A 14,921-nucleotide genomic window follows, 5' to 3' on the forward strand; every position below is an offset into this window, starting at 1 on the left:
GTATTTGGCCCATATCCTTCTAAATCCTTCCCATCCATGTACCTATTCAAGTGTTTTTTAAATGCTCTTATAGTGCCTGCCGCTTCCTGACAGCACTTTCCATATACACACCACCCTCTGAATGAAAATGTTGCACCTCAGATACATTTTAAATCATTCCCGCTCACCTTAAACCTATGCCCTCTGGTTCTTGAACAACCTGAGTTAAAGACTCTGCGCATTCACCCTAATCGAATTAAACGAGTTGATTCTTATCTTAAAATAATTAAACATTTTGTATTTGTAAACCAATCTCTGTCACATTTACAGATGCTTCTATATGCGCTGACAATGTAAAAAATTATGTTAGATAGAAGAGTAGCTATTGAGCTGAGCCTCCTGTGGAGAGTATAAGAGTAAGGAGAGTATAAGTGTTGAAAGCAGGGAATAATTTATCTACCATGTAAAATACAATTCAATCATTTCCCCATTTCCGCAACCATTCCTTTGTGCTCGGAGAACTGTTCAGAAATATTTGTTCAATTTTTATATTTACTTTTATTGGAAAGGTTAATTGTACTTAAAAGCTTTCTAGAATCTGAAGTATTCAGAAGTGACAAGAAGATATATTTTAAAGCAAGGGTTCCCCCAACCTGGGGGTAAATTCACCCCCAGGGGGTAAATTTGTTGATTGCAGATTTGTACATATTTTTTTCTCATTGACTGACTGTGTTTGGTTCTGGTATCTGTTCATCATTAGTTGTTCATAATAAGTGAAATAACATTGGTATGTGCTATTAAAGTTGCCAGGGGTAAGCGGGACGAAAAAGGTGGGGAACCCCTGTTTTGAAGGGATTTGGTTTGGAATTTGCTTTTTTTTGTGTTGTAATTCTATACGTTTGGGTCATTATTTTAAGAGATAGGGCTCTTAAAAATGGGGAGAAGATAGGAACGGGGTACTGATTGGGGATGATCAGCCATCATCGTATTGAATGGTGGTGCTGGCTCGAAGGGCCGAATGGCCTACTCCTGCTCCTATTGTCTATTGAATTTCTAATGAATAATGGCCCTCGCCCACTCTAGAGTCTGGGGTTAAAGCGTTCGTGGACAGCACGGTGGCACAGGGGCTGAGTTGATGCTTTGCAGCATCAGATCCCGGTTTGATTATGATCAAGGGTGCTGTCTGCACGGACTTTATATGTTCTCCCCATGACCTGCGTGGGTTTTCTCCTGGTGCTCCGGTTTCGTCCCACACTCCAAAGATGTACAGGTTTGTAGGTTAATTGGCTTCTGAAAAATTGTAAATTGTCCCCAGTGTGTGTATAGGGTAGTGTTCATGTGTGGGGATTGCTGGTCAGTGCGGACTTGGTGGGCTGAAGGGCCTGTTTCCGCACTGTATCTCGGAACTAAACTAAAACTAAGTAAGACTTTTAATCCTCTCGGTTAAAATAAAGGCAATCTGATAACTTTATCCAGTTTGATGCAGAAATCTGGAGTTGTCAGTGATTCCCTGCTCTGATCATGGGATTGTTGACACATTCTCCAGTGTAATCTTTCGACGTCAAGTAAAGTGACATAAATGTCATCTTGCAGGCTGTTCTGACAGTTTAAAATAAACAAGATTGACAATTAAATGAAGTATATACATTTTTAATAACTTAGTTGAACCATTATTACTGCTCGGAGATCAATCTAAAAGTTAATGATGTGCAGGTAAAGTTGAATTACTAAATCACCTTTGAGTTTAAAAATGATGAATCTTTTCCTTTTAATAATACCATGTCAGCAAGTGTTTATCCCAAACTTGTATTTTGTTCTGGGATTTTTTTCTTAAGGTGCTCTTGTACTTATCCATGATCGCTCTTCAATGTGACTGACCACAAAGCTGCTTTGTGAATGGAGCCTGAAGAAGGGTCTCGACCCGAATCGTCACCTATCCTTTATCTCCTGAGATGCTGACTGACCCGCTGAGTTACTCCAGCACTTTGTGCTTATCTTTGTTAAACTTAGAGATTCCTTCGAATGGGTTCCCAATGGCGACGCAGCAGAAAGGGAAAATTCATACCATGGAGATTGTAAGGTCTTCGTGAGCAGTTTTCTTCACGACCTTGGGAGATTGTCTTCTTTTTATTGCAGGCTTTTACATCTAGTTTCTAGGTATGATGTTCCAGGAATGATGCCGAGTGTGCAGCTGATCTTGCAAAAAAATTTGGGTGGGGGGCAGGGGTGACCTGGCGCGGGATACTTTGTAACTTTGTCTTGCGCCCTTTATGTGGCGACTCTTTGTGTACTCAAAACAAAGAATTGTACAGTGACTTGTCACATGTGACAACAAAGCATTAATTCGTTCATTCAACAGGTCCTTACACACTCCCAAAGTGTGGGGTTTAGATAAGGTAAATAGACACAATCTTTTCCCATGGTAGGGGAGTCCAAAACTAGAGGGCACGAGTTAAGGGGATAGATCTAAAAGGGATCTGAGGGACACCTTCTTTCACACAGGGTGGGGTGAATATGCAACGAGGTGCCAGTGAAGTGGTAGAGGTGAGTACAATTTAAAAGACACTTTGTATGCAGGAAGAAACTGCAGATGCTGGTTTACACCGAAGATAGACACAAAATGCTGGAGTAACAGGTCAGGCAGCATCTCTGGAGAAAAGGAATAGGTGATGTTTCGGGCCAGAACTCTTCTTCAGACAGAAGAAACCTTCAAGTGGTGTATGATGAGGAAAGATTTGGACGGTTGTGTTCCAAACACAGGCAAGTGGGACTAATTCAGTTAGCCGACTTGATTAGCATGGACAATTTGGGTGCAAAGGGCCTGTTTCCATGCTGTGCAGCACAGTGACTGAGTATGGCAAGGCTTCTTCTTTTCGTGTCCATCTTGTTACAAATGTTGACCTTGCTGTCATCGTCCATCCTGAAAAGGACGCAAACTTCCGGCGACAATCAGTGGAAGTCATCACTCGTCACGATAGATGATGGTGGTAGCAGAATTAGCTCAGGATACTCCCAGTTTCCAGCCCCGTGACGTGGACGCCTCTGCTATGGGACCAGTGGCATGCATAGTGCTTCAAACCTAGTCCAGCAGTCATTGCGATCACGGCTGATCTCATCTTGGCTGCAACTCCATTTCTTGCTGTTCAATATAAATCTTGATTCCCATATAAACTAAAAATTATGTAGGAAGGAACTGCAGATGCTGGTTTACACCGAAGATGCACGCAAAATGCTGGAGTAACTCAGCGGGACAGGTAGCATCTTTGGAGAGAAGGAATGGATGATGTTTTGGGTCGAGACCCTTCAGACTCAAGAAGGGTCTCACCAATTCCTTCTATCCAGAGATGCTGCCTGTCCCGCTGAGTTACTCCAGCATTTTGTGTCTGTCTTAAACTAAAAATTGTACGGTTTTAGCACCATGTATTATATCCTGTAATATTTTGTTTTGTAATAATTCTTTGTTTTGAGTACACAAAGAGTCGCCACATAAAGGGCGCAAGACAAAGTTACAAAGTATCCCGCGCCAGGTCACCCCTGCCCCCCACCTCTCTGTCCTGGGTCTCCTCCATTGCCAGAGTGAGCAACAGCGGAAATTGGAGGAACAGCACCTCATATTCCGTCTGGGGACCTTGCGTTCGGATGGCATCAACATTGAATTCTCCCAATTTTGCTAGCCCTTGCTGTCTCCTCCCCTTCCTTAACCCGCTAGCTGTCTCCTCCCATCCGCCCGCCCTCGGGCTCCTCCTCCTCCTCCCCTTTTCCTTCCTTCTCCCCCCCACCCACCCCCCATCAGTCTGAAGAAGGGTTTCGGCCCGAAACGTCGCCTATTTCCTTCGCTCCATAGATGCTGCTGCACCCGCTGAGTTTCCCCAGCAATTTTGTGTACCTATTATATCCTGTATGTTGTTTGGGTATTTTTTGCACAATTATTGAAAATATAGGCATGATCTAAGTACCAAATGTTGGCCTTCATTGGCATTATCACCAGTGAGTCAGAAATGAGCCCATCAATATTCTGGGTTCAGCATTGGCCGGAGATTCAGCGTTAGCTAGAGGCTCAACTAGACCAAGGACAAAAGGTTTGTGGTTGCAACAGCAAGTCAGAGCCTGGGTATCCTGCACCAATGACCAGTGAAAATACCTGCTAATTCCCCATAGAATTCCCCTTGTCCAGAAGGTATACGGCAGGAATGTCTACTTCAACCATCCATCCTCTTCAGTGGCATCCTATTTCACACTTTACATAATCATTCCCCCACCGCACTGTCATACAGTGGCTGCGATGTGTGCCATCTACAAAATACACTGGCCCCTCGCTGAGATGACTCTGACAGCACCCGCCATAAACAGCTGTCCCTTCCACCGTGAAGGACAAGGGCATATGTACATCATAAACTGCAGCCCAGGAAGCCATGGACTTTAAAAAATAAAATAAAAAAGACATTACTATTATTTCATGGTCCCTGGGTTTAATATCCCGGACATGCCTACAAAAGAGCACTGAGGGACGAGTGCCACTGGAGCATAATACAGAAGAAGGCTCGCCAACACCTTCACAAAGGTAAGGAGGGATGGGCAATGAATGGTCACCTTGCCAGTGATGCCCACGTCCTAGAGAAACACAACCTCAACAAGATGCAAGACTGGTTGTTGCAATACACTGGCTTGGACAGAATTATTGACGTGATGGTGGTGAGCCATCTTGATAAAATGCTGCAAATCTTCTGGTGGGACTTCCACAGTAGTTTGGTTAAAGTTCCAGGGATGGACACTAGATGTTTGATCAGTCAACAAAAAAAATCCACGTTAAATACATTGCCATACGATCATGTTTCAAAAATGACATATGGACATATGGACTTTGCAAACTCTCACAAGTACAAATTCAGTATAGCTTACAACCCAAAGGGTACGAACGATGAAATCTCCAATTTTAGCTAACTTCTCACACCTACCACGCCCACACCCCCTCTTCCCTCCCCTGTGCCCCACCCATTCCCCCTATTTTGCACCTCCACCCCTCCCTCTCCACCACCTGCTACTTTCCTCCGTCTGGTTTAACAATTGATGACTCTTCAGACCTTCTCCTTTTATCTCTGGCCTTTGTTCCGTCTGCCTATCAAAAAAAAAACCCTTGCCTATGTCGACCTATTACCTGCCATGCTTCACCTTGCCACTCCCCTTTTCCAGCTTTCTTCTCCCCCCTATAATCAGTCTGAAAAAGGGTCACCGCCCACAACGTCACCCATCCATATTCTCCAGAGATGCTGCCTGACACGCTGGGTTACTCCAGCACTTTGTGTCCTTTTGTGAAAACGAAGCATGCTGTTGAAATGGTCAACATCAGCAGAGATGTGAGGAGCAGAGGGATACGAGTGTCCTTGTACGCGATAGAAGCACGGTCAGATTACAGGTATTGCAAGCAATTTCTTTTTAATTAATTAAGTCTGAATTTAATATAAAGGGTAGACAGTCAGAACCTATTTCCTTGGAAGGAAATATCAAATACCAAAGGGCAGCTTTAAGGTGAAAGGGGCAAAGTGAAAAGCAAGTACGTGGGGCAAGTCTTTTACACAGAGTTTATGGTCATGAAAGAATGGGTAGACTGGGCTTGTATTCACTGGAATTTAGAAGGATGAGAGGGTATCTTATAGAAACATGTAAAAATCTTAAAGGATTGGTCAGGCTAGATGCAGGAAAAATGTTCCCGGTGTTGTGGGAGACAAGAACCAGGGGTCATCACAGTTTAAGAATAAGGGGTAGGCCATTTAGGACTGGAATGAGGAAAAACATATTCACCCAGAGACTTGTGAATCTGCCACAGAAAGCAGTGGCCAATTCACTGGATGTTTTCAAGAGAGTTAGATTTAGCTCTTCAGGCCAAAGGAATCAAGGAATATGGTAAAAAAGCAGGAACGGGGTACTGACCTTAGATGATCAGCCATGATCATATTAAATGGCGGTGCTGGCTTGAAGGGCCGAATGGCCTACTCCTGCATCTATTTTTCTATGTTTCTATAAGGCATAGGAACAGAATGCGGCCCATCGAGTCTACTCCACTGTTCAATCATGGCTGATCTATCTTTCCCTCTCACCACCATACTCCTGCCTTCATCCCATTACCCTTGACAGCCGCACTAATCTGCCATCTACGCCTTAAAAATGCCCCAATGATTTGGCCTCCACAGCCGTCTGTGGCAATGAATTCACAGAGGGTGGTGGGAGCCTGGAACGCACTGACGGGGGTTGTGGAGGAGGCAGATACGATAATGGGATTTAAGAGACTCTTGGGTAGGCATATAGATATGCAAGGAATAGAGGGATACAATACAATTCAATTTATTGTCATTTGGACCTCTTGAGGACCAAACGAAATGTCGTTTCTGCAGCCATACATTACAAAACAAAAAGACCCGAGACACAACACAGTTTACACAAACATCCATCACATTGCTGTGATGGAAGGCCAAAAAAACTTATCTCTCCACTGCACTCTCCCCCCCGATGTCAGAGTCAAAGTCAAAGTCAAAGCCCCCAGCGGGCGATGGCGAATTGTCCCGCGGCCATTAAAGCCACGCCGGGTGATGCAAGGTCGCGCACCGGGTCTTGGTGTTAGAGCCCCCGGCGCGCGCTCGCAGTCCCGCAGCCATTCCAAGCCGCGCGGGGCGGTGCTGTAAGGCCCCGCTCAGGTGCTCTTCAACCCCGCAACTCGGGCGGGAGAAGTCGCCGTTGCGGAAGCCCTGAAAAGCGGTCCCCCTCCAGGGACCCGCGGGCTCCCAGTGCCGCCGTCCGCCAAACCCGCAGTTGCAGCCCCCGAATCTCCGGAGGTCGGGCCGCAGCAGCGTCCACCACAGCTCCACCCGCTCTGGACTCGGCCAGCTCCGCGACGGTGAGGTGAGTAGTCAGCACCACAGCCCCCGGTCTCCCTGTTGGAGGCCGCTCCTCGTTGCAGCCCCAACGACAACGGAGACCCGACAGAGAAAAGGTCGGGTCTCCCGTGCAGGGAGAGATTTAAAAGTTACCCCCCCCCCCACACCACCCCCACCCCCCCCCACACATACCCCAACAAAAATAACAAAAACTACATAAAAACATAAGACATAAAATAATAAAAACGCAGACGGACTGCAGAGGCCGCTGCTGACGAATGTCGTCATGTGCAAGCAGATGTGAGTTGGCATTAGGTTCGGCACAGGCACTGTGGGCCGAAAGGCTACATTTCTATGTTCTATGCTACATTTGACAATTAAATACTTTAACCTCACTAATCAAGAATGCTTAAAGCATGTTATTGTTTACTGCTAGGTAACAGAATACAAAAGTAGAAAGGTTATGTTTCAGTTTTAGGGCCTCACAGTGTGTTTCAGTGTTTAGGGCCTCATTGGTTTCCTTATTAAGGAATGAGATATTGCATTAGAAGTGGTTCCGATAAAGCTGACTATGCTAATACGTGGTAGGAGCAGGTTGTCTAATGATGACAGCTGGACTGAGAAGGCTTGTATCCAAAGGATTTGGAAAGGTGAGAAGGGATTTGTTTGAAACATACAAGAGTCTTTACAAGTGAAGAGAATGCTTCCTTGTGTGGAAGAATGTAAAACTAAAGATTGTTGCTTAAAATAAGGGATCCGGTTTTTTTCAACCTCATAAAGGCAGTGGAATTCAATGATTCAATGATAGCTTATTGTCACATGCGCCTAGGTGGAGTGAAATGCATTGTTTTGCATAAAATCATACAGCAGACCTCACCTAGTCAGCACACAGCAGTCTCCACACTTCTGTCACCGACATTTGAATATTTTTAATTCAGAGGTAGATGGATTCCTGATAGTGGTGAAAGGAATGCAGAGCTGAGATTTCAATCAGGTTGCCCGCAATAATAGTCAAGTCAAGTCAAGTCAAGTTTATTTGTCACATACACATACGAGATGTGCAGTGAAATGAAAGCGGCAATGCTCGCGGACTTTTGTGCAAAAGACAAACAACCAAACAAACTATAAACACAATCATAACACACATATTCTTTTACATAATAAATAATGGAAGGAAAAACGTTCAGTAGAGTTAGTCCCTGGTGAGAAAGGCGTTTACAGTCCGAATGGCCTCTGGGAAGAAACTCCTTCTCAACCTCTCCGTTCTCACCGCATGGCAACGGAGGCGTTTGCCTGACCGTAGCAGCTGGAACAGTCCGTTGCAGGGGTGGAAGGGGTCTCTCATGATATTGTTGGCTCTGGAGTTGCACCTCCTGATGTATAGTTCCTGCAGGGGGGCAGTGAAGTTCCCATAGTGCGTTCGGCCGAACGCACTACTCTCTGCAGAGCCTTCTTGTCCTTGGCAGAGCAATTCCCAAACCAGATGGTAATGTTCCCGGACAAGATGCTTTCCACCACCGCTGCGTAGAAGCACTGGAGGATCCTCGGAGACACTCTGAATTTCCTCAATTGCCTGAGGTGGTAAAGGCGCTGCCTTGCCTTACTCACGAGTGCTGAGGCGTGTGATGCCCATGTCATATCCTCGGAGATGTGGACTCCCAGATATTTAAAACAGTTCACCCTATCCACAGGATCCCCATTTATCCTCAATGGAGTGTACGTCCTCGGATGATGTGCCCTCCTAAAGTCCATGATCAGCTCCTTCGTTTTTTTGATGTTCAAGAGGAGGCTGTTATCCTGGCACCAGAGTGCTAGACCAGCCACCTCCTCCCGGTAGGCCTTCTCGTCGTTATCTGAGATCAGGCCCACCGCCACAGTGTCATCAGCAAACTTAATTATGAGTTGGAGCTGAACCTAGCCACACAGTCATGTGTGTACAGGGAGTACAATAGGGGGCTGAGGACGCTACCCTGGGGCGATCCTGTGCTCAGGGTGAGGGACTTCGATGTATTCCTCTCCCATCTTGACTACCTGGGGCCTGGCGGTGAGAAAGTCCAGGACCCAGGCACACAGGGAGGTGTTGAGCCCCAATTCCATTAGCTTCCCGGCCTGTCTGGTGGGGACTATCGTGTTGAAGGCTGAACTGTAGTCTATGAACAGCATCCTCACGTAGCCCCCCTTCTGGCTGTCCAGATGGGAGGGAGCAGTGTGCAAGACCTGGGAGACCGCATCGTCCGTGGATCTGTTCGGACGGTAGGCGAACTGCAACAGGCCCATGTTCCGAGGGAGGAAGGCGCAGATGTGTTTCTTCACCAGCCTCTCAAAGCATTTCATGACTACTGAGGTAAGGGCCACCGGACGGTAGTCATTCAGACAGGCTGGGAGGCATTTTTTGGTACCGGTACAATTATGGATTTTTTGAAGCAGGCAGGGACCACGGACTTGTCCAGGGAGAGGTTGAATAATGTAGTGAGCACTGGAGCTAGCTGCGTAGCACAGGACTTGAGTACTCGCCCCGAGATGCCATCGGGGCCTGCAGCTTTTCTCGTGTTCACCCGTGTCAGAGCCCTCCTCACGTCGTGCTCGGACAGCGAGAATGTGTGCACATTCCTCCCTTCAGCTTCGGTAGCCAGCCCGCTGGCGGTATTGTCGATAGTCGGCAGACCTGGAGTGGTGTTGCCCCTCTCGAAACGAGCGTAAAAGGAGTTCAGGTCATCAGCTAGGGAGGTGCCGGCACTTGCGGATGAGGGAGGGGTGCTCCGGTAGTTGGTTACAATCCGTAGCCCCTGCCACAGGCTTCTGGTGTCCTGCTGCTCCATCTGTAACTCCATCTTGTCTCTGTAGGAACTGAATGTCCTGCTCCTGCTCCTCATTTATGTAGTATAACATTTTTGACCTCTGATGTAAATCTGCAAATTAGAAGCATTCGATTTTCGAAGATCTACTGGACCTATAGAGAAATCCAGCAGTGAGGGGAGGGGGGGGGGGGGAGGACTGATAGCTCAATATCCTGGGTACAAATGCTACTAGAGGGATAGAGGTGGAAGTAAGTTAAATATTTTGAGGAGTATTCTTTTTTTTTTTTTAAGTGAATTTTAATCAAAATCGAAGCATTTATGTGTTGAAGTATAAGAAACTAAGACTCGAATGCAAGTTAACTATGAAACAAAAGGCTTCAAGACCATAAGACATGCAAGAATTAGGCCATTAAGTCTACTCCGTCATTCGATCATGACTGATCTAACAATATTTTTTATCCTTACCTCCTTAAGGATGGCACGGTGGCACAGTGGTGGAGCTGCTGCCTTACAGCGCTTGCCGCGCCAGAGACCTAGTTCGATCCCGACTACGGCTGCTGTCTGTACGGAGGTTGTATGCTCTCCTCGTGACCAAGTGGGTTTTCTCCGATATCTTTGGTCTCTTCCCACACTCCAAAGACGTGCAGGTTTGTATGTTAATTGGCTTGGTGTAAGTGTAAATTGTCCCTAGTGTGTGTAGGATAGTGTTAAAGTACAGAGATCGGTGGTTGGTGCTGACTCGGTGACCCAAAGGGCTTGTTTCTTCACTGTATCTCCAAACTAAACTAAGCTAAATATTTGGGAGAAGGGCAATAGAGTCTCTTCGGCTTCCCATTTGCTCAGGGTTCTCATAAATGATAGGAGCAGAATTAGGCCATTCGGCCCATCACGTCTACTCCGCCATTTAATCATGACTGATCTATCTTTCCCTCTTAACCCCATTCTCCTGCCTTCTCCCCATAACCCCTGACACCTGTACTAATCACAAATCTATCTATCTCTGCCTTAAAAATATCCATTGACCTGGCCTTCACAGCCTTCTGTGGCAATGAATTCCACCAATTCACCACCCACCAAGATTCTCGGTGGGGGATGGTGATCCAGTTTATTGCTTTGAACTTTCCTCACCATGCTGGCAAAGGTCTCAAGGAATACAAATAATCTCCTGAAAACCCTGGAAATTCTGTACATCACCAGAGTTTCCAGGTCAGATCCTGAAAGGTGCCAGGGATGCAACATACAACACACTCATTGGTAGAATAACCAAATTTCCAGCCTGCTCGTTGATCTCTCATGCTTAGGAAGGAACTGCAGATGCTGGTTTAAACCGAAGATAGACACAAAAATGCTGGAGTAACTCAGCGAGTCAGACAGCATTTCTGAAGAGAAGGAATAGGTGACGTTTCGGGTCGTGACCCTTCTTCAGACTTAGTCGGGGGTGTTGATCTCTCATGCTCCTCCAAACTCAGCAGTCGACACTGTTGGCCGTAGCCAGGAGGTGACCCAGTCAGTAGAGACACTGTGTGTGACATTCCAGCTTTACTTTATTTCCCTAACTGCACGGTAGCTGTGTTTGGGAAAGTAATGCACTTGAAGCTGCTGATCAGTTGGGTAAAGGGCCTGTCCCACTTTCACGACCTAATTCACGACCTCTGCCAAGTTTGCCCTTGACTCATACTCGCAGCATGGTCGTCACGAGGTCGTAGGTAGGTCAGAGGTAGGTCGTAGTAGGTCGTGATGCTAGTCTTAGGTACTCGTGGCATCAAGTAGGTTGGACCGTTTTATCAACATGATGAAAAATGTCCACGAGTGAAAAAGGTCATGAGTTAGGTCGTGAAAGTGGGACAGGCCCTTAAGGTGTTGGTAGGAATGGAATAGAATGGAATATTTTATTGTCACAGGTCACAGTGAGATTCTTTGCTTGCACACCCGAGGTATGCAAATAGTCCCCACATAAACGCCGCTGACAACGTACCCCGCGCCAGGTCCACCATTGTTCTTTCTCCTCCTTCTCCAGTTCCCCAGTGCCCCCATCGACCGTCGGCACCACGAGGCTCCGTCGACCCCAGGCTCCACCGCCACCGCGAGACTCCACCGCTGCCTAGGCCCCACCGCTCTTCCACATCCACCAGGGATGTTGAGCAAAGTCTCACTTGTTGGGTCCGGCAACAAGATCTTCCCTTAACTGGTTTCCTGAGAAATTAATGTTGAAGATGCAAATCTAAACTGACAAAAGAGGGCCACAGTGATGCAGCAGGCAGAATTCCACAGATTCCCCATCCTCTGACTAAAGAAATGTCTCCTCATCTCCTTCCTAAAAGAACGTCCTTTAATACTGAGGCTATGGCCTCTCGTCCTAGACTCTCCCACTAGTGGAAACATCCTCTCTGTCTCTGCCCCCTCTCTCTCTGCCCTCACTCTCTACCCTCCCTCCCTCTCTAGACGCGCCTGCGAGTTGGGGGCTATGCGTCAGTTGGGCAGGAATTGGGTAAAAAGAGCTAATGAATAATCTCAATATAACATCAAGGGGGATGGTTAGTGTGTGTCGGGGGTGGTTGGTGTGTGTGTGATGCCGCAGGCCGCCTCCATCCCTCCCGCGACCTCGGGTTGAGGGGACGGGACCCAATGGGTCCCACTTGGTCTAGTGTGATTTAAAACTCCATTATTTAAAATGGAAAAGCAGCCTGGTCCTACCCTGGTGCTGCAATTTTGGTCCTGCATCTCACCTCCTCTCCCTGGTCGCTTCCTCACCCAGATCCGCTCCTCGCCCTAGCCCTCTCTCCTCAGCTGGCCCCTTCTCCTCACCCTGGCCTCCACTCCTCTCCTCTCCTTACCTTGCCCCCTCCTTTCCCTGGCCCCCCTCTCCTCGCCCTAACCCACCAAAAAGTGGAGTTACTCCAGCATTTTGTGTGTTACAGATGCTGATGAGTCAGAGTATAGAAGTGAGATCGATCGACTGACCAAATGGTGCTAGCACAACAACCTAGCTCTCAATGTCAGTAAGACCAAGGAACTGATTGCGTACTTTTGAAGAGGAAGTATGAGGGTCCATTAACATGTCTATATCGACGGGATAATAATAATATAATAATATATCTTTTATTGTCATTGCACGTCAGTGCAACGAGATTTAGTATGCATCTCCACTGATGTACAAGAAAGGTAAATAAATACAATACATAAATAAACAAGCTGAATTGATTGACGTGACCATCTGAGGGAGACTGTCCAAAGGGGGTGGGTGGGGGGGCACTCATTAGGGCCGGTTCAGAGCCGCTATAGCTCTTGGGATAAAACTGTTCCTGAGTCTAGAGGTTCGGTCGTAGAAGGCCTTGTAACGTCTGCCGGAGGGAAGTAGTTGAAACAGACCGTGGCAGGGGTGTGATGAGTCCTTATGGATGCTGAGGGCCTTCCTGAGGCACCGCGTGTGGTAGATGCCCTCCAAGGCTGGTAGCTCTGTCCCGATGATCCGCTGCGCTCTGTTGACGACGCGCTGAAGAGCTCTCCTCTCCGCCTCCGTGCAGCTGAGATACCACACAGAGATGCCATACGTTAGTATGCTCTCTGTGGTGCAGCGGTAGAACGTTGTCAGCAGCTGTTGGGGCAGACCAGTCTTTTTTAATGTCCTCAGGAAGAACAGTCGTTGCTGTGCCTTCTTGACCAGCGCGGCGGTGTTTGTGGACCATGTGAGGTCCACAAACCTCAAGGTGAAGGTGGAGAGAGTCAAGAGCTTCAAATTCCTGGATGTGCATATTTCTGAAGATATTTCCTGGATCCAGCACATCAACGCCTCTACTTGCTGAGAAGATTAAGGACATTTGGTATGTCAGAGGATTCTAATGAACTTCTTCAGGTGTACAGTAGAGAGCATATTGACTGGTTGCATCACAGCCTGGTTCGACAATTTGAATGCCCAGGAACGAAGAAGAATGCAAAAAGTTGTGGACACTGCCCAGTCCATCACGGGTTCTGAATTCCCCACCATCAAAGGGATTTACTGGAGTCACTGCCTCAAAAAGGCAGCCAGCATCATCAGAGACCCACACCATCCTGGCCACACACTTATTTCACCCCTACCATCGGGAAGAAGGTACAGGAGCCTGAAAACTGTAACGCCAACTTCAGGAACAGCTACTTCCCTATTAAACACTGCATGCTCAACTAGGCTCTGAACTACTATAGACTATTATTATTATTGAACTAATCGATAATGTTTTATCATTAATGTTTAATGTTTTAAGTGTCATTCCTAATTGTCACTGTATGTCATGTTGTCACTTATGGGCAGAGCACCAAGGCAAATCCCATGTATGTGAATACTTGGCCAATAACTTATTCATTCATTCACTCATTCTTTCTATTATTGTTTGTTTTTATGTGTATACATGTGTGTGTATATACACAGACATTGAACTTTTTTCCTCTCATTTTAGTTTAATTTAGTTTAGAGATACAGCGAGGAAACAGGTCTTTCGGACCACCGCGTCCACCCGGACCAGCGATCCCCACACATTAACACTATCCTACACCCACTTGGGACAATTTTTACATATACCAAGCCAATTAACCTACAAACATGTACGTCTTTGGAGTGTGGGAGGAAACTGAAGATCTCGGAGAAAACCCATGCAAGTTACAAGGAGAACGTACGAACTCCGTACAGACAGCACCCTTAGTCGGAATCAAACCCGGTGTTGCAAGCGCTATAAGGCAGGAACTCTACCGCTGCACCACTGTGACTGCCCCTATTATATTGTTTACAGTGTACTAAGTTTATATATTCTGTGGTACTGTTGCAAGTAAGAATTTAATTGGTCTATCTGGGACATATGACAATAAAACACCCTTTAACAGACTCTCCGCGCCTTCGAATCCCGCCACAGATGATCCCAGCCCACCTCAACCCAGACCCCGCCCACCTCAACACAGGCCCCGCCTTTCTAGGGTAGGCCACGCCCACCAACCACGCCCACAACCCGGGCCCCCGAAGCTCGAGCCAATCCGTATCCCTTCCCCCGCCCCGCCTCCGGCGCCGCCCCGCCTCGACGCCGCCCCGCCCCCAGAAATGCAGCACCCACCCGCACGGACCCCGCCCACCCCCGACGTCGATGCCGTGCCCCGCGTCAAGCCCCGCCCCTGTCGCCAGCGCGAGGCAACACCTGGGGCAGGTCCCATCGCCGCCCTGGCCCCGCCCCTCGTAGAAGCCCCGCCCCTCGCCTTCGCCACCATGGCCCCGCCCCCCATCCCCCCACGCGAACCCGTCACCACGGCCCCG

Source organism: Amblyraja radiata, chromosome 15, assembly GCF_010909765.2.
Source record: "Amblyraja radiata isolate CabotCenter1 chromosome 15, sAmbRad1.1.pri, whole genome shotgun sequence".
Taxonomy (NCBI): domain Eukaryota; kingdom Metazoa; phylum Chordata; class Chondrichthyes; order Rajiformes; family Rajidae; genus Amblyraja; species Amblyraja radiata.